The sequence below is a fragment of the Mesocricetus auratus genome, unplaced genomic scaffold, assembly GCF_017639785.1.
Source record: "Mesocricetus auratus isolate SY011 unplaced genomic scaffold, BCM_Maur_2.0 Super-Scaffold_100007, whole genome shotgun sequence".
Classification (NCBI taxonomy): domain Eukaryota; kingdom Metazoa; phylum Chordata; class Mammalia; order Rodentia; family Cricetidae; genus Mesocricetus; species Mesocricetus auratus.
Window position 1 is genome coordinate 52,232,384 of NW_024429191.1, and position 20,067 is coordinate 52,252,450.

Below are 20,067 nucleotides of genomic sequence, written 5' to 3' on the forward strand. Positions count from 1 at the left end.
TGAGATGTAGCAGGCGTTGAAGTTGGAGGCATGTGCCATATAGGCCTTTCACACCAGACAAGGAGCTATAGGATTTGGAGTTTGCCCTACTGAGTTCAGTCTTGCTTTCATTCAATATTTCCCTATTATGCTCAAATTTTCTGTTTGGAATGATAATGTTCTGTGTTATATCTGTTCTGTTGTATGTTAGAAGTATGTAATTGTGTTTTGATTTTATAGAGGGTTACGACTAAGAGATTACCTTGACTGTCAATAGAGACTTTAGACGTTTATATAATGTTGAGATTGTCAAAGACTATGGGAAATTTTAAATTGGATAAAATGAAGTTTGCATTTTCATAAGATGATGAGTATGAAGATGCCAGAGAGTGAAATGCGTTGATTTTAATGAAAAATATACCCCATAGACTTGTATATTTAACCACTTGGTTCTCAGGTAGTGAAGGTGTTTGGGGAGGTTGGTGTGCCCTTATTGGAGGAAGTATATCACTAGAGGTAAGTTCTGAGATGTTAAAGTATTGCATGGGAATCAAGATTCACTAGACTCAGTACAGGTTATGTGAAGTTTATTTAGGGAAAATGCACTTGCACAAGAAGCGGGTGACCTCTGAAAGTTCTAGCTCCAAGGATTCACCCAGGCTCCTTCCGTGGCCCGACTGGAAGCAAGAGAGAGTGTTGTGGTCCGGGACCCCAGACCTAGTCCATCCTTACCTGTGACCACACCCATTTGGGTGTGATTAGTACAACAGGTGTGGGTGGGGTGGATATCTCACTATAATTCCCCTTTTAGTCTAAAGAAAAGGATTTAGGCTTGATATGAAACTGTATACAATGATAGCAAATATCAAGCATGCTCTAGAAGAAGGAAAGGTAAGAACATGCACACTTAAGACCAATGAAGCAACAAAGCAAATGGCAAGGACTACATATCCAGTCCTAGGGTAAAGGCATAGCAGAGATTACTATAGAGTTGTCCTAAGCTGGAAAACTTAAGCCTTGTACCTAATATTTCTGTCTATGAAGAGAGAACAATAATTGTGACAACCTCATCACAGACCTGAGAAGGAGGATAACAGTACTCAGGAAGGCAGGAAGTGCAGGTGAGCAACTTCCAAAAGGTGCAGTGAAGACAGAAACAGCAGGCTACCTGGATAGTTACCCAAAGTCTCACTGCAATGTAGGGGCAACCAGCTTTGGCTAAGGCCTAGAATATCTGACTGACCAACACAGAAGCAGGGAGGTAGAAAGTCTATCTTACCTTGGCTCTGCAAGATTCAGCAGTCTTCTAAGTTTATCTCCTGCAAGCACAGTAAGACAGCATGTCCAAAGTCAGAGGTCAATGTGGGAACAATTCTTTGCCTAAGAGGCCATTAGCTGAGGAGATAATGGACTCCAGAATATGTGCCCAACATATTCTTGGGAATAGCTTGGTGTTGTCAGGAGCAATTGCGTCTCATGGCAATGGAGTACTAATATTAAAACATTTAAATGCCATGTTCTGCAGGTCTGTAAAGTGTTTGAAGATCAAATATCTATGACTAATCTCATAGGCATAAGAAAATTGGGTGATAATAATCTACGATTCTCAGGAACATAGTTGTACAATGGCTGAAGCTTCCCAAAATAATTTAGCAAGGACAGAGACTTCAAAGATAGAACTGAAATGTCTTGACTAGAGGTAGAACTGTAAAGTGCAATATGATAAAATATCCTAAGTTGAATCAATATACAAAATGGGTATATATCAAGATAGTTTTATATTTGTGTACAAAACATCATAAACAGAAAGAAAACCCTAAACAGTCAACATACCAGAATCTAACAATTTAAGTTATCAATGATCTAAAAATTTAAGTTATTTATAGCTAACAGTTGCTAAAGTTAGTTCACTAGAAAATATGTAAATCTACCTATATCCCATCCTAACCATACCTTTCCCATCCTAAAGGAGAACCTGAGTCTGAACATCACCTTCTATACCCAACCCTGATCAACTAAAACTGACCCTACACAGGCGAATGATTCCTTTTTTATTGACGAGAGAAAAGAAAGAAAAAACTCAAAACATTCTTAACGCCAACAGTAGGGAAAGGGGGCGTTGTTTTCTTAGGATTACTTCCTGCTGAAATGGGACAATGATGACTCCATGGGATACTTTAGGAAAAAAATTAAAGTGACAATCAAGAGGACTAGCCATAGTATTTGTAGCTTGTCTCTGCATGGCAGGAGATGCTTGACTGAAGTTCTTATCCGAAACTCTGTCTAGGGGGTAATAAGAAGGCGCACCATTTCAGCTAGCTAGTATGGAGTTCTCTCAAGCCTTGCAGTCCCAACCTGTTTTAGGGTGGTGTTTGTTAGTTCAGAGGCATTAAGATGAATCAAGTGGAGTTGATGAAGTGGGACCCCATCTTCTTCCTGAAGAGTTCAAAGATTGCTGTTAGGAAATTTTTTGTTTGCTGTGGATGACTTAAACATTAATATCAGCACAGAAAGTTTAACTTTCATAGGTAAATATACAGGGAAAGGTAACAATAAGGATGAAATTAAGAATGAGGAAAATTAGGATTTTAGAGAATACAGAGTTAAGACAATAGTAGTCCTAGATTTTATTTTCTTCTGTTTTATACCAATGCCTTTTGATATGAGACAAAATCTCTGAATTTTATTTAAATAACATGTTCAAATTTGGAGAAGGAGGGCCAAGTCCAACTCCAAAGCCAGGTTTGATTTTTATGTGAATTGGGACTATGATAGTGCTGAGAAACAGGGAACCAGAAGACAATAGTATAAATATTCTACCATACATCAGATTCTTATTTGTATGATGGCTCTTTCTGTATAGCTATCCTCTCTTTTTTACGCATCTACATGTTTGGTGTCTTTTTGCATTTTGGAGATTGGTTTTCCTGCAAAGGTAAGAACAAAACACTCCCTCTACCTTTGTGAGGTCTCCATACAACTTGTGGGATATACCTTGGTGGATGACCTATCACTTCTCCTCATCAAGAGGTTTTTCCTGTTCCAACCGGATCTTGATCAACTTTGATGATATCCAAATCTTTTCTTATCCTGTAGAAACAAAGATGAAACTGCTACCCCAACGTAACACATATCCTGGTTTCTATACTGAAGTCAATACATCCTTGAAGTACATCAGCTGATTTAGTTCAGAAGTTTTTTTCTATTGTCAACTGTCTTTCTGTGGATGTTTTTCCTTTCTCATTAGCATTAATAAAGTTTATTGTTAATAAAGCATTACATAATTTGTATTGGGGGTCTTTGTTCCCTTGCCTGTTTATACAGCATTTCCCTTAAAGTGCAATTAGATGTCTCAACCACTGCTTGTCCTGTAGGATTGTGTGGTATACCAGTTACATGCTTTATGCTATAATATTTAAAACAAAACTGTTTCAAATTGGTGGAGACATATGTTGGAGCATTGTCAGTTTTTATTTGTGCAGGTATACCCTTAATAGGTATTACCTCTAATAGGTGCATAATAACAGAATTAGCCTTTTCAGAGCTCAGAGCAGTGGCTCATTGAATCCTTGAAAATGTGTCTATTGTATGGTGCATATATTTTAATTTTCCAAATTCTGCAAAATGAAACACATCCATTTTGCAAATTTCATTTCTAAGTGTACCTTTAGGGATACTACCTGCTGGTAGAGGAGTTTGGTTATAGAAGGAACAAGTAGGACATTTCTTTGCTATTTCCTTAGCTTGTTGCCAAGTGTTGGAAAAAAATCCCTTTTTAAACTTTTGCTATTCACATGGTGTTTCTGAGGCCTCCAGCATACTTATTTATTTATTTTTCTCAACGTATGTTTTTATTTAAATTAGAAACATGTTGGGGAAGTCTTACGTCAATAAAGCACTGTTGAGCCTATAGGGAACCAAGATAGGAGGGACTAGGAGTCCAGGAGAACTTTGGGAAGGAGAAACACAAGAGAGTCAAGATGTAATGCCATGGGGGTAGGAAGCCCGGAACCATTCTCCGGTAAGAGAAATACTTAGATTAACAATTATGGGGTAATTACTTAAGTCAGAGGTAGCCAGTAAGAAACAAGCAAGTCCAACAGCTTCATAATTAATATAGCCTCCTGTGTGTTTATTTGGGACCGATGCGGCTCTAGAACCAGGCTGGCGGGAAAGCTTCTCTCAAAGAAAAAGCTTCTCTTTACAGAATGGTTGTCAGAAGCGGGATTGAATTTCCACGTAGAATGACAAAAGCTTTAAAGGAATTTTAGAAACAGAATAACGGAGAGAAGCACAGATTTTTGGTAGCAGCATTTTCTCAGGCGAGCTCTGTTTTGCTAGCTGCAAGCAGAGACTCGCGGCTTGATTAAGGCAGTCATCCTGACTCGGCATAAAAAAAAAAAACAGCAAGGTTGTTTTAAGAAGCTTTGCTAACGATTTAAAAGTTGTACATACAGCTGGAAATGGCAGTGACCACAACTCCAAGCCGGCAGCTGGAGTCACGCTTACGCCCGCCATCTTGAAAAACCGGTGGTTTAAACTGCCGCGGTTTTAACAGATAAGACACGTGGCCAGAAAAACATAAAGATTTACAGTAAAGTCAGACTTGGATGAACAAAACCTCTAAAGGTTTACAGTGTGTTTAAAAATATATGTGAGATTGAGAAAGAAAATAAAACGACAAAGTGGTAAATAAATACAAAAGCCGGCGTTGTGGTGGTGCACGCGGTAGGATTTACTCCAGAGGCAGAGGCAGGCAGATTTCCAAAGAGAAACCCTGTCTCAGAGAAAAATAAATAAAAGTAAAATAAATAAAGTAATAATAGATAAATAAATAAGCCACGTAAAGATGGAAAATACACAGAGAGCCTGGATGCTGCATGCTATTATGTTTTTCAGTTTTTTCATTGCTAAGGAAGGAACAACTAAAGTACACTTGATTATAAATGCTGCTAAATTAATTCAACTTCTATCTTTTGAAAATGCTTTGACTTCCAAATTTAAGTATAAGAATATGTTACTTGGGAAAGGAGATTTTGCTTATGTTTCTACAGGAAATGAAAAGCTGAGGATTCCTTCCAGGCTTCTGTGGTTTGATGAAACAAGACCCCTGGAAGCAGTGGACCAGGTGTTCCAACAATTGAAACAGCTAAGATGATGCAGTCTTACAGACCCAGAAAATACGGACTTATACAGGTTTCTGAGTTTTGTCATGATCCCCATGGTATAAACAGCGCCCCCTTCCAGCATGAAGCAGTTTGAAATGAGCAACGTCCTAATTCCCATCTTGTTTATAAATCTTTGTTTTCATTTAAATGGGATTGTTTATAATTGGTAAATGACCACAGCCAATCTCTTTTTAATAATAAAAAGGGGAATTATGGTATGGGTATTGTTTTTCATTTATTGATACAAATTCAAGGTCAAGTTTGTTATGTGTATATTTCTCCTCTTGATTAAGTATTTTGCTTATACTGATCTTTTAAAACGTAATGCATAATTGAATAGAGACTATAGATAGTTACTTATAATAGAATTTATAATTAGGTAAGTTAGGTTTTCTAGATATACAGAAATATGCTTCACATGTCAATCCCAGCTCCCTCTCCCACTCCTCCTCCCTTGTCTCTCCACAAGCCCCTCTCCATCTCCCCACCCAATCCCCACATCATTCCCCAGGGAGGGTGAGGCCCTCCTTGGGGGGAATCTCCAGAGTCTGTCATTTCATCCAGCCAATGTGTCCAGGCTGAGAGAGCATCCCTCCATGTGGAATGGGCTCCCAGAGTTCATTCATATGCCATGGTAAACACTGATCTACTACTCAAGGTCCCAGAGATTTCTGAGGCCTCCTTACTGACACTACATTCATGGAGTCTGGATCAGTCCCTTGTTGGCCTCTTAGCCATCAGTCTGGGAGTCAAGAGCTCCCCCATGTTCAGGTCAGCTGTCTTTGTGGGTTTCACCATCATGGTCTTGACCCCTTTGCTCATCACTCCTCCATCTCTGTCACTGGGTTCCAGGAGTTCAGTTCAGTGTTTAGCTGTGGGTGTCTGGCTCTGCTTCTATCAGTCACTGGATGAAGGTTCTAGGATAACATAAAAGGTAGTCATCAACCTTATCATCAGGGAGGGGCTATTAATGTAGTCTCTCTGTTATTGCTTAGTTTGCCAGTTGGTGTTATCCTTGTAGATCTCTGGAAATCTCACTAGTGTCAGCTCTCTCCTCAAACCTATAATGACTCCATCTATTATGGTATCTCTCATCCTGCTCTCCTCTATTCTAACCTCAACCTTCCTGCTTCCCCATGCCTTCTTCTCCCCTCCTTTTATCCCCCTCTCTTTTTCCTGGTTTCCTCTCCCCTCCCCCCCATGTTCCCAATATTCTCAGGAGATCTTGCCTCATTCCAGTTCTCTGAGGGTATCATGCATATCTCTTGGGAACCTCCCTGTTTCCCAGACTCACTGGCACTGGGATTGTAGGCTGACACTCCCCTGATCCATGTCTAAAATCAATATATGAGTGAGTACATACCATGTTTGTCTTTTTGTGACTGGGTTACCTTACTCAGGACAGTTTCTTCTAGTGCCATCCATTTGCCTGCAAATTTAAGATTCCATTGTTGTTTTCCTCCAGCATACTTCTAATAAGCAATCAATTTCCTCATTGCCTTGAGCTAGAGGACCTGGCAGACCCGTATGGGATCTAATGTGTGTTATCTATATAGGATGGGTCCTATTCCTTATTGTTTTATTGCTATTGTATAACCAATGAAGTTAATTCTGTATCATCAGGAATAAATTCAGCAGTCTCAATGTGTAAGATGACTCTCTCTGCATATTGAGAGTCGGTAACTATATTAAGAGATTATGCAAAATCCATAAGTACTATGAGGTTGGCATACAATTCAGCCTTTTGAACAGAGTTATAAGGGCTTTGAACTACTTTACTTATATTTCATGATTTATATCCTGCCTTATCTGATTTGTTTGCATCAGTGTAGAATGTAGGGACTCTAGAGAGTAATGTTTTTCTTACAATGCATGGAAGTATCCAAATCATCTTCTTTATGAATTTTATTCTCTCACTTTGCTAATCGTTTCCACAAAGTTGTTGCAAGCCCTTTTACCAATATTCATTACCTTTCCATAATGAGGAAATTTCCTCATTAGTTAAAGGTACTATAATTTCTGCTGGGTCTCTTCCTGTCAGTTGGTGAAGTCTTAATTTATCTTTTAAAATCAAATCAGAAATCTCTTCTATATATGTTTTTAGTTTTTTATTCTGTTATGTGGTAGAAATATCTATTCTAATATGATATCCTCCCTCTGCATCAAAATCCCCAAGGAGTATTCTCTAGATGGTAATATAATCAGAATACTGTCTAGTTTTAGATCCACATGATCCATATGTGCTTCTAATATTCTTTTTTCTACCCATTATAATTCCTTTTCAGCTTCAGCTGATAATATTCATGACCTTTTAAGTCCTTATCTGTTTTTAGGGTCATTTTCAAGTTTTTCAAATCATGCACATCTACTCCAAAAATGGTCTGTAGTTGAGAAATCTCTCCTAATAATTTGTAGATCATTGAGAGTCTGGTATTGATCTCTCCTGATCTGTGCTCTTTGTGATCTAATTTTTTTGGACTTTATCATTTTTCTTTAATTACATGACATTTTAGGATCATTGTGTACACAGGGGGCAAAAAGGAAACACTTTGACTTGCATTCTACTGATGATTTTCATTCAGTAAAGCCAATAAGTTCATTGTAATGTAATAATGATATGTCCTAGACTGTGACTAACAATTTAGTGCTTTTTCTTCCTTGGCCTACAGCTTTTTTTCCAGGCTTCTTTTTTATTATTTTAATTTTAAATAGCTTGTTTTACATGTCGATCCCAGTTCCCTCTCCCTCCCTTCCTCCCACACCCCCCGACCATCCCCTCCAGGCTCCCACCCTATTGCCATTTCCTTCCACATAGGGGATATCTAGAGTCTAGAGTCTGTCATTTCATTCAGGGCAAGGTCCAGGCACTCCCCTAAGAGTCCAGGCTGAGAGAGCATCCCTCTTTGTGTTATGGACACACAATGTCTGTTTTTATGCCAGGGATAAACACTGATCCACTGCTCAGGGCCCCATAGGTTGCCCAGGCCTCCTCACTGACTCTCACATTCAGGGAGTCTGGATCAGTCCCATGCTGGCCTCCCAGCTATCGGTCTGGGGTCAAAGAGCTCTCTCTTGTTCAGATCAGTGGTCTCTGCTGGTTTTGCCAGCCCATTCTTTGCCAATTTGCTCATCGCTCCTCTCTCTCTGTCACTGGGTTCCTTGGGTTCAGCTCAGTGTTTAACTGTGGGTGTTTGCCTCTGCTTCCATCAGTCACTGGATGAAGGCTTCAGGATGGTTATGGACATCAAGTTCATTATCAGGAATGGGCATTCAAGGTGGTCTCTCCACTATTGCTTAGCTTGCCAATTGGTGTCATCCTTTTAGATCACTAGAGGTCACACTGGTGCCTGATCTGTCTTCTAACCTATGATTCCCTCTTCCCCCTGTTTTACCCCCCACTCAAACTTCCTGTTCCCCCATGATCTACCCTCTCTTCCTCTTCTCCCCCTCTCTTCTTCCCAGCTCCCATTCCCCCCACCCCTCATTGTGTTCACCATCTGTTCAAAAGATCTTGCTTCATTCCTCTTCTCTGGGGTACCATGCATATCTCTTAGGTTCTTTCCTGTTTCCCAGACTCTCTGTCAGTGGAAGTGCAGACTGGCACTATCCTGATCCATGTCTAAAATCCATATATGAGTGAGTACATACCATATTTGTCTTTTTGTGACTGGGTTACCTCACTCAGGATGGTTTCTTCTAGTGTCATCCATTTACCTGCGAATTTCAAGATTCCATTTTTTTCTGCTGAGCAATACTCCATTGTGTAAATGTACCACATTTTCTCTATCCACTCTTCAGTTGAGGGGCATCTAGGTTGCTTCCAGGTTCTGGCTGTTACAAATAATGCTGCTATGAACATAGTGGAGCAGATGCCCTTGTTGTATGAATTTACCTCTTTTGGATATATGCCTAAGAGTGGAATTGCTGGGTCTTATGGTAGATTGATTCCTATTTTCCTGAGGAATCTCCATACTGATTTACAAAGTGGCTGTACGAGTTTGCACTCCCACCAGCAGTGCAGGAGTGTTCTCCTCTCTCCACATCCTCTCCAGCATAAATTGTCTTCGGTGTTTTTGATTTTAGCCATCCTGACAGGAGTAAGATGGTATCTCAGAGTTGTTTTGATGTGCATTTCACTGATGGTTAAGGATGTTGAGCACTTTCTTAAGTGTCTCTCAGCCATTTTAGCCTCCTCTATTGAGAATTCTCTATTTAGTTCTGTACCCACCTTTTAATTGGATCCTTTGGTGTTTTGGAGACTTGCTTCTTGAGATCTTTGTAAATATCTTTTCCCATTCTGTGGCCTGCCTTTTTGTCTTGTTGACTGTGTCCTTTGCCTTACAGAAGCTTTTTAGTTTCAGGAGGTCCCATTTGTTAATTGCCGATCTCAGAGTCTGTGCCACTGGTGTTATGTTCAGGAAGTGGTCTCCTGTACCAACTCATTGAAGAGTATCTCCCACTTTCTTTTCTAAGAGTTTCAGTGTGGTTGGATTTATGTTGAGATCTTTGATCCATTTGGACTTAAGTTTTGTACAAGGCGATAAACATGGATCTATCTGCAGTCTTCTTCATACCAATACCCAGTTATGCCAGCACCATTTGTTGAAGATGTTTTCTTTTTTCCATTGTATAGTTTTAGCTTCTTTGTTGAAAATCAAGTGTTCATAGGTGTGTGGGTTAAAATCAGGGTTTTCAATTCGGTTCCATTAGTCTACCTGTCTATTTTTGTGCCAATACCAAGCTGTTTTCAGGACTATCGCTCTATAATAGAGCTTGCAGTCAGGTATGGTGATGCCTCCTGAAGTTCCTTTATTGTATAGGGTTGTTTTGGCTATCCTGGGCCTTTTGTTTTTCCATATATAGTTGATTATTGTTCTTTCAATGTCTGTGAAGAATTGTGCTGGAATTTTGATATGGATTGCATCGAATCTGTAGACTGCTTTTGGCAAGATTGCCATTTTTATTATGTTGATCCTACCAATCCAAGAGCATGGGAGATCTTTCCATTTTCTGGTATCCTCTTTTATTTCTTTCTTTAAAGACTCAAAGTTCTTGATATACATGTCTTTCACTTCCTTGGTTAACATTATCCCCAGATATTTGATGCTGTTTATGGCTATTGTAAAGGGTGATGTTTCTCTGATTTCTTTCTCAGCCACTTCATCATTTGTATATAATAGGGCCACTGATTTTTTGAGTTAACCTTGTATCCTTCCACTTTTGAAGGTGTTTATCAGCTCTAGGAGTTCCATTGCAGAGTTTTTCGGGTCACTTATGTAAACTATCATATCATCTGCAAATAGTGAAAGCTTGACTTCTTCTTTTCCTATTTGTATCCCCTTGATCTCCTTTTGTTGTCTTATTTCTGTAGCTAGAACTTGAAGTACAATATTGAAGAGATATGGAGAGAGTGGACAGTCTTGTCTTATGCCTGATTTTAGAGGAATTGCTTTGAGTTTCTCTCCATTTAGTTTGATGTTAGCTGCTGGTTTACTGTATATTGCTTTTATTATGTTCAGGTATGTTCCTGTTATCTCTGATCTCTCTAGGACCTTTATCATGAAGGGGTGCTGGATTTTGTCAAAAGATTTTTCAGCATCTAGTGAGATGATCATGTGGTTTTTCTTTCCCAGTTTGTTTATATGGTGGATTACATCGATAGCTTTTCTAATGATGAACCATCCCTGCATTCCTGGGATGGTGGATGATTTTTCTGATGTGTTCTTGAATCCAGTTTGCTAGCATTTTATTATTTTTGCATCGATGTTCATGAGGGAAATTGGTCTATAGTTCTCTTTCTTAGTTGTGTCTTTTTGTGGCCTGGATATCAAGGTAATTGTAGCCTTGTAAAAAGAGTTTGGCAGTGAGCCTCTAGCTTCTATTGTGTGGAATACTTTGAGGAGTATTGGAATTAGCTCTTTGAATTTCTGGTAGAATTTTGCACTGAAGCCATCTGGGCCTGGGCCTTTTTTGGTTGGGCGACTTTTGACGACTGCTTCTATTTCATTAAGGGTTATAGGTCTGTTTAGATTGTTTATCTGTTCTTGATTTAGTTTTGGCAAGTGATATCTATCCAGGGAATTATACATTTCCTTTACATTTTCAAATTTTGTGGAGTACAGGTTTTCAAAGTATGCCCTAATGATTCTCTGATTTCCTCAGTGTTCGTTGTTATGTCCCTCTTTTCATTTCTGATTTTGTTAATTAGCATGCTCTCTCTCTGTCTTTTGGTTAGTTTGGACAGAGGTTTGTCTATTTTGTTGATTTTCTCAAAGAACCAACTCTTTGTTTCATTGATTCTTCTCAATGTCTTCTTGGTGTCTACTTGATTGATTTCAGCCCTCAATTTGATTATTTCCTGGTGTTTGCTCCTCCTGGGTGAGTTTGCTTCTTTTTTCTAGAACATTCAGCTATGCTATTAATTCTCTGGTGTGACTATTCTCTAGTTTCTTCATGTGGGCATTTATTGCTATGAACGTTCCTCTCAACACGGATTTCAGAGTGTCCCATAAGTTTGGGTATGTTGTGTCTTCACTTTCATTGAATTCCAGGAAGTCTTTAATTTCTTTTTTTTATTTCTTCCTTTACCCAGGGATGATGCAATTGTGTATTGTTCAATTTCTATGAGTTTGTAGGTTTTTTGCGATTTGTGTTATTGTTGAATTCTAATTTTAATGCATGGTGGTCTGATAAGATACAGAGGGTCATTCCGATTTTTTTGTATCTGTGGAGATTTGTAAAGAGAAGCCTTTTCCTTGAGAGAAGCCTGGTCCTGCCAGCCTGGTTCCAGAGCCGCATGAGTCCCAAATAAACACACGGGAGACTATATTAATTATGAAGCTGTTGGCCTTGCTTGTTTCTTACTGGCTAGCTCTGACTTAAGTAATTATCTCATAATTGATTATCTAAGTATTTCTCTTACCGGAGAATAGTTCCTGGCTTCCTACCCTGTGGTGTTACATCTTGACTCTCTGTGTTTCTCCTTCCCAGAGACCTCCTGGACTCCTAATCCCACCTATCTAGATTCCTATTGGCCCAACATTGCTTTATTGATATAATCACAGGACTTCCCACATTATCGATTTGCTGTGTTTCCTATTATGTGGTCAATTTTAGAGAAGGTTCCATGAGGTGCTGAGAAGAAGGTATATTCCTTTGTGTTTGGGTGGAATGTTCTATAGATGTCTGTTAAACCCAGTTGGGTCGTAACTTCTATTAGTTCTTTTGTTTCTTTGTTAAGTTTCTGTCTGGAGGTCCTGTCTAGCGGTGAGAGTGGAGTGTTGACGTCTCCTACTATTAGTGTGTGAGATTTTATATGGGATTTGAGCTTTAGTAATGTTTCTTTCATGAATGTAGGTGCCTTCATATTTGGGGCATAGATGTTCGAAATTGAGACTTCATCTTGATGGACTTTTCCTTTGATGAATATGAAATTTCCTTCTTTATCTCTTTTGATTGATTTTAATTTGAAGTCTAGATTGTTAGATATTAGGATTGCTACACCTGCTTGTTTCTTGGGGCTGTTTGATTGGAAAATCTTTTCCCAGCCTTTTACTCTGAGGTAACATCTGTATTTGATGTTGAGATGTGTTTCTTGTATGCAGCAGAAGGATGGGTTCTGTCTTCGTATCCATTCTGCTAGTCTGTGTCGTTTTATAGGCAAGTTGAGACTATTGACATTGAGGGATATTTATGACCATTGATTGATGATTCTTGTTTGTGCTTGATTTATTGGTAGTGGAGTTTTTTTGTGTAGGTTCTCTTCCCTTTTTCTTTTGGTGTTTTGTAAAGTGGGATTATATATTGCCTGTGTCTTTGTGAGTGTAGTTATCTTTGTTGGGTCTAGGTTTTCCTTCTAGCACTTTTTGTAGAGCTGGATTCATGGATTTGTATTGTTTAAATCTGGCTTTGTCATGGGATATTTTGTTTTCTCCATCTATGGTAATTGAAAGCTTTGCTGGATATAGTAGTCTGGGCTGGGATTCTTGTTCAGTTAGCATTTGTAGGACATTTGTCCAGGATCTTCTGGCTTTCATAGTTTCCATTGAGTTTCAGGTGTAATTTGGATAGGTCTGCCTTTATATGTTACTTGCCTTTTTCATTATCTGCTCTTAGTATTTTCTCTTTATTCCGTAGGTTTGATGTTTTGATTATTATATGGTGAGGTGACTTTTTCTGGTCCAGCCTATTTGGTGTTCTGTAAGATTCTTGTATTTTCATAGGCATATCCTTCTTTAGGTTAGGGAAGTTGTCTTCTATGATTTTGTTGAATATGTTTTCTGTACCTTTGAGCTGTATTTTTTTTGCCTTCTTCTATACCTATAATTCTCAGGTTTGGCTTCTTCATGGTGTCCCATATTTCCTGGATATTTTGTGTTAGGGATTTGTTGGTTTTGAGATTTTCATTGGTTGACGACTGTATATCTTCTAATGAGTCTTCAACACCCAAGATTCTCTCTTCTATCCCTTGTATTCTATTGGTGATACTTGCATCTGTAGTTCCTGATCATTTACCCAGCCTTTCTATTTCCAGCATCCCCTCGTTCTGTGTTTTCTTTATTGTTTCTATTTCAGCTTTCAATCCTTCAACTGTTTGAGTTGTTTCCTTCATTTGTTTGGTTGTTTTTTCTTGGTACTCTTTAGATTCTTATAGAGATTTGTTTATTTCTTGAATTTTTCTCCCCATTTCATGGATTTTTTTGTTTGTTTTTCTTCTATTTCTTTAAGGGATTTCCTTGTTTCCTCTTTGAGGTCTCTTAAAATAATTTTTAAGGTCTGTCTCCTCTGCTTCATCTATGTAGTTGTTTTCAGGTCTTGCTGCCATTGGTTCTCTATATTCTGGTGGAGTCATGTTGGCCTTTCTATTGCTGAGTGTGCTCTTATTCTGTCTTCTTCCCATCTCTTCTTCCAGTGGGTGCAGGTGGGGTCTTTCTGTCTCCACTGGTCTTCCTTCCTTCCTGAAGCTGAAACTGGGGATGCTGACACTGAAGCTGAAGCTGATGCTGGGGTTGCCGGAGGTTGGGGCCTGGAAGGGCCGATGCCTTTCCTGAAGCTGGGATCGCCAGAGGTTGGGGCCTGGAAGGGTTGAAGTCTTTCCTGTGTGGGTGGGTCTTCTGGATGCCAGGAGAGGGCCTGGAAGATCGAGGGGATGGGTGTTGGGTGGGGGATGGAGAGTGTCCCCCCGGAGACTCAAACTCACTTGAAGCTGGGATTGCTGGAGGATGGGGCCTGGAAGGGCTGATGTCTTTCCTGTGTGGGCGGGTCTTCCTAGGGAAATTTTTGTTAAGACTAAATATTATAGAATTGTACATTAATTAAAATAGTGAAAGTAGAAATATGTAGTTGGTTAAGAATAGAAGCAGGTTCAGCTGGGCATTGGTGCCTCCCACCTTTAATCCCAGCACTCAGGAGGCAGCTCCAGTTGAATGTCTGCAAGTTCCAGGCAGTTCGGTCTACAGAGCAAGTGCTAGGATGGGATCCAAAGCTACACAGAGGAATCCTGTCTTGAAAAACAAAACAAAACAAAAGAATGGAGACAGGTGATCTTCCTTCTTCTACTTCATATGATGCTGATATTACAGGCACATGACCATGCCATTTTTAAGTGAATGTTGGGGATCTAAACTCAGTTCTCATTCTTGTTACCAGGCACTCTTACTCACTGAGCAATATTTCCGATTATACATTTATTATTTCCTTATGGTGAAACATTCAAAACAAATTGGTTTTGGAATTTGTGGTACTTTGAATGTTGTTGGACCATAATCTAATAGAGAGTGGCAAAAGTAGGAGGTGTGGCTTAGTTGGTGTTGGTATGGTTTTGTTGAAGTTAGTACATCACTGCAAGGGTAGACTTAGAGGTTTTCTGTGCTCAGATACCACCTCATGTGTCAGTTGATTTCCTGTTTGTTGTCCTGCAACCACCATGCTCCCTGAATAATTTTAATGAACTGAACCTCTGAGAGTATATGAAAGCCACCCCAATTAAATATATTCTTCATAATAGTTGCCATGCTCATAGTGTCTCTTCACAGAAATAGAAAGCCTACCAAAGACAGAGATATATAGTACAGTCTGGTTACAGGCATCTGATGACTGAACAGACCACTGATGTTATTTCTATCTAGTTGTAATGTAGAGGTCATCATTCATCCTCTCCCTATTTCTCCTTCTATTTACTTCCTCTGGCATGTACCACAAATAATTTTGCATATTTGTAAACTACAATGGGATGTTTTCGTGTATGTTATGTTATGTATATTCCATGAGGGTCTAGGGATTATGGAGGTTCCTTATAGGAAGACAGGAAGAGGATCAGGCCTAGGTAATAAAGAGTGTGAACTTCCAAGACTGCTGGCTTCTTCCTTATCCCCTTGGTTTGAGATAAAACCTGGCATCTGAAAACACAGGCCTTATAGGCTTTTCCTCTTGAGAGGAAGTCCCCTGCTGATGACTGTCTTAACATGTATACCCTTTCTGGTTTGTATGGGGGTCCTTTTCTCTATGTGTCTGCTGTATGTGTCTGTTACTCATGCCCAATAGATGTCTTTCTTAAACTGCTGATTCTGTCTGCTGTTGTCTCTGGTGTTTGAGATTTCTATGCTGTTAGTTCTTCAGTTGGTAGGGAAAACAAACCAATTCAAGACCCCTAGAGAGGTATAGCTTCAGAAAGTTGATGAGGCCAGGAAGCATATGGTAGAGGAATCACTGTGTGAAGACTGTGAGATTCCATTGCATAAAAATTAAGACTAGGTTGTAGTGAATACACCAAGAATTTGGAGATGTCAGAGCCATGAGACTTATGCGAAGGAGAGCTACTTACTGGGAGTAAAACTTACCAGAGAGAGAGATGGGGGAGGAGAAGGAGTAGAAAGGGTAGAGAAAGACATAGATATTAGATTGAGGTACAGCAGGCAGCAACCCTGGATGATGGTTCTATATAGGCCTTTTTACCAGACAAGGAACTAGAGGATTTGGAGTTTGCCCTACTTAATATTAGTCTTGCTTTGACCCAATATTTCCCTACTATGCCCAGATTTTTCCTCTTTGGAATGATAATGTATATCTGTTCTGTTGTATGTTAGAAATATGTAATTTGGATTTTGATTTTATAGAAGGTTACAATAAGAGACTACCTTGACTATCAAAAGAGATTTTGGACTTTTTCATAATGTTGAGAAAATGAAAGACTATGGGAATTTTGAAATTGGATTAAATTAAATTTGCATTATCATTAAGTGATGAGCTTGCAGACACCTGTGGTGGTTTGAAAGAAAAAAATATCCTTGTAGGCTTGTATATTTAACCACTTGGTCCTCAGTGATGCTGTTTTGCAAGGTTGGTGTGCCCTTGCTGGAGGAAATATGTCACTAGAGAAAAGCTTTGAGATATTAAACCCACATACTTTCTTTAACCCTTCTGGGTTGTGTTTGAAGACAAGAGTTCTCTGTTTCCTGCTCCTGCTGTCTTCCTTCCATGATGGAATAATAAGGAAATATAAATTGCATACTTGATGAGGATATAGATGACTATTTATTGAGGGGAGGTACTTACAAGAGAAACCAGCCACCCAGGTCAGTCACAGCCACATTCCAAGACCCGATTGGAACCCTAAAATAGAGTGAGTCCCCTTCCTCTTAGCTCTTTATCCTTTGCATCTTCTACGTACCTGTGACCATGCCCAAACGGGCATGGTCAGCACTACAGGTATGTAAGATCTCTCCATACAATTTCCCTTTTAGTCTAAAGAAAAGATTTAGACTTGAAGTCAAACTAAATTGTGTCAATATGCAAAATATCTCAAAAATATACAAAGTATATATACATGGAAGACAATCAGGATATTTATAAATCAAATATCATGAATAGAAATAAGACTTTACACAGTATGATGAATTATGATAAAAAATTACAAATATACCTATATCCCATCCTAAGCATATCTATTCCATCTAAACTCTAAACTTATCTGAAAGAGATGCCCAAATCTGAACACCTCCTCCCAATCCCAACCCTAAACAATTAAAACTAACTCTAAACAGGTGTAAATTATTCTGTAATGTCAACAGTAGGAAAAGGGGGCATAGTATTCTCAGAATTACTTCCTGCTGAAATGGGATGACGATAACCTCATGGGATCCTGTAGGAAGAAAATGTTAGAGTAGTGAAAGTCTCGAGTGGCTAGCTACAAAATTTGTACCCAGTCTCTGTTTGGTGGAAGATGTTTGATTGAAATTCTTATCAGTTCTTGTCTGAGGCTCTGGCCAGAGTGTAATAAGAAGGTGCACCATCTCAGTTAGATAGTCTGGAGTTGTCTTGATCAATGTGGTCCCAAACCAGTTTCAGCGTGGTAATCCTCAGTTTAGATGCATCAAGTTGGATCAAGTGCAATTGATGAAGTGGGGACCCATTTTCTTTCTGGAGTGTTCGAAGATTGCTGTTAGGAAATTCTTTGTTCTCTGTGGAGGACTTAAATGTTAACATCAACAAAGAAATCTCAACTTTTATAGGTATGCACCAGGAAATGCAACAATAATGAAGATAATAAATATGAGGGAAATTAGACTTGCAGAGAAAGAAACGAGTATAGATTTTGTTTTCTTCTGTGTTACATCAAATGCCTTCTTGATGTAATACAGAAATTCTGAATTTTATTTTAACAACATGCTTGGATTTAGAGGAGAGCCAGATTCAACTCCAAAGCCAGCGTTGGTTTAAGTGACTTGGGACTAAACGAATACTAGGAAGTAAAGAGAAATAGATTTTTGCAAAGATATAAAGGGTAAGAGAACTAGACAATGATACCAAATATCAGATTCTTCTTTGTTTGATGGTGATTTTGGCTAGCCATTCTCTCTTCTTTAGGTATCTACATGTTTAATGTCTTCTTGCCTTTTGGAGATGTTTTTTCCTGTTAAGACAAGAACAAAACACTTCCCTTTCCTATGTGAGGTCTCCATACATCTCATGGGATATGATTTTGTGGATGATCTGTCATCTTTCCTCTTCCTGAGGCTTCTCCTGTTTGGATTGAATCTTGATCAATTTTAATGGTATCCAAAGCTTTTCCTCTCCTGCAGAAACAAAGGCAAAACCCCTTCCCCAACGTAACACATATCCTGGTTTCCATACTGAGGTCATGACATCCTTGAAATACACTGGCTGATTTAGTTCAGAAGTTTTTTTCTGTAGTCCAGTGTCTTTCTGCAGCTATTTGTTCTTTTTCATTAGCATTAAGAAATTTTAGTGTTAATAAAGCATTATGTAATCTGTGTTTGGGGGGCCTTTGCTTCCCCTGCCTGTTTATGGAGCATTCCTTTTAAAGTGAGGTTTGATCTCTCCTGTGGGATTGTATGGTGTACCAGTTGTGAGTCTTATGTTATAATATTTGAAAAACTGTTCCAACTTGGTGGAGACATATGCAGGAGCATTGTCAGTTTTTATTTGTGCAGATATACCCATAACAGCCATCACCTCTAAGAGGTTTGTGATAATAGAATCAGCCTTTTTAGAGCTGAGGGCAGTAGCCCACTGGAAGCCTAAGAATGTGTCTATGGTATGGTGTACATATTTCAGACTACCAAACTCTGGAAAGTGAAATACATCCATTTGTCAAATTTCATTTCTGTGAATATCTTTGGGGTTACTGCCTGCTGGTAATGGAGTTTGATTATAGAATGAACAGGTGGGCAGTTTCTTACTATTTCCTTGGCTTTTGGTATTTATTATGAAATTCTGCAGCTTCTAGCACACTTTCTATTAATAAACAATCAGTCTCATCATTACCTTGTGCTAGAGGACCTGGAATACCCTTATGGAATCTGATGTGATATATATATATATATATATATATATATATATATATATATATATATATATATATGTTTAGTCCTATTCCTGATAGTTTCCTGCAATTGTATAAACAATGAAGTTAATTCCATATGTTGAAGAGTAAATTCAGTGGTCTCAATGTGTAAAATGATTCTCTCCACATATTGAAAGTCAGTAACTGTATTGAGAGGCTCTAAAGTCTTTAAGTACCATGAGAATGGTATACAACTCTGCCTTTTGTGCAGAGTTATAAGTGCCTTGATCTACTTTACTTATATTTCCTGATTTATAACCTGCTTTACCTGATTTGTTTGCATCAGTGCAGAATGTAGGGATGCCAGAGATTGGCGTTTTTCTTAAAATATGTGGAAGGATCCAAATTGTTTGCTTTATGAATTTGATTCTCTCAGTTTTGGGATATTTGTGACTAATCATTCCCCAAAAGTTACTGCAAGACCTTTGCCAATATTCATTATCCTTCCATAAGGAGGAAATTTCCTGATTAATTAAAGGTATTATAGTTTCTGTTGAGTCCCTTCCAGTTAGTGCTGAAGCCTTAATTTTCCTTTTAAAATTAAATCAGAGATCTTTTCTATATATGTCTTCAGTTTTTTATTCTATTTATGTGGCAGAAATATCCACTCTAATATGATATATTTCCTCTGCATCAACATACCTGAGGGATATTGTGTAGATGGTAGAATAACCAGAATACAGTCTAGTTTTGGATCCATGCAGGCCACATATACGTCTAGTATTCTCTTTTCTACCCATTCTAATTCTTTCTCAGCCTCAGTTGATAATATTCGTGAACTATTTAAATCCTTGTCCCATTTTATTGCCATTTTTACGTGTTTTAAATCATGCCATTCTACTCTAATAATTGTCTGTAGTTGAGAAATCTTTCCTAGTAGTTTGGAAGATCATTAAGAGTCTGGTAACGATCTCTCTTGATATGTACTTCTTGTGGTCTAATGTTTTGTAGATCTATTTTATAACCTAAATAACAGAATCTCCTCTTTGTATTTTTTCAGGGGCAATCTCTTATCCCCAGTGAGGTAAAATTTCCTAACTCCCTCAAACATCTTTT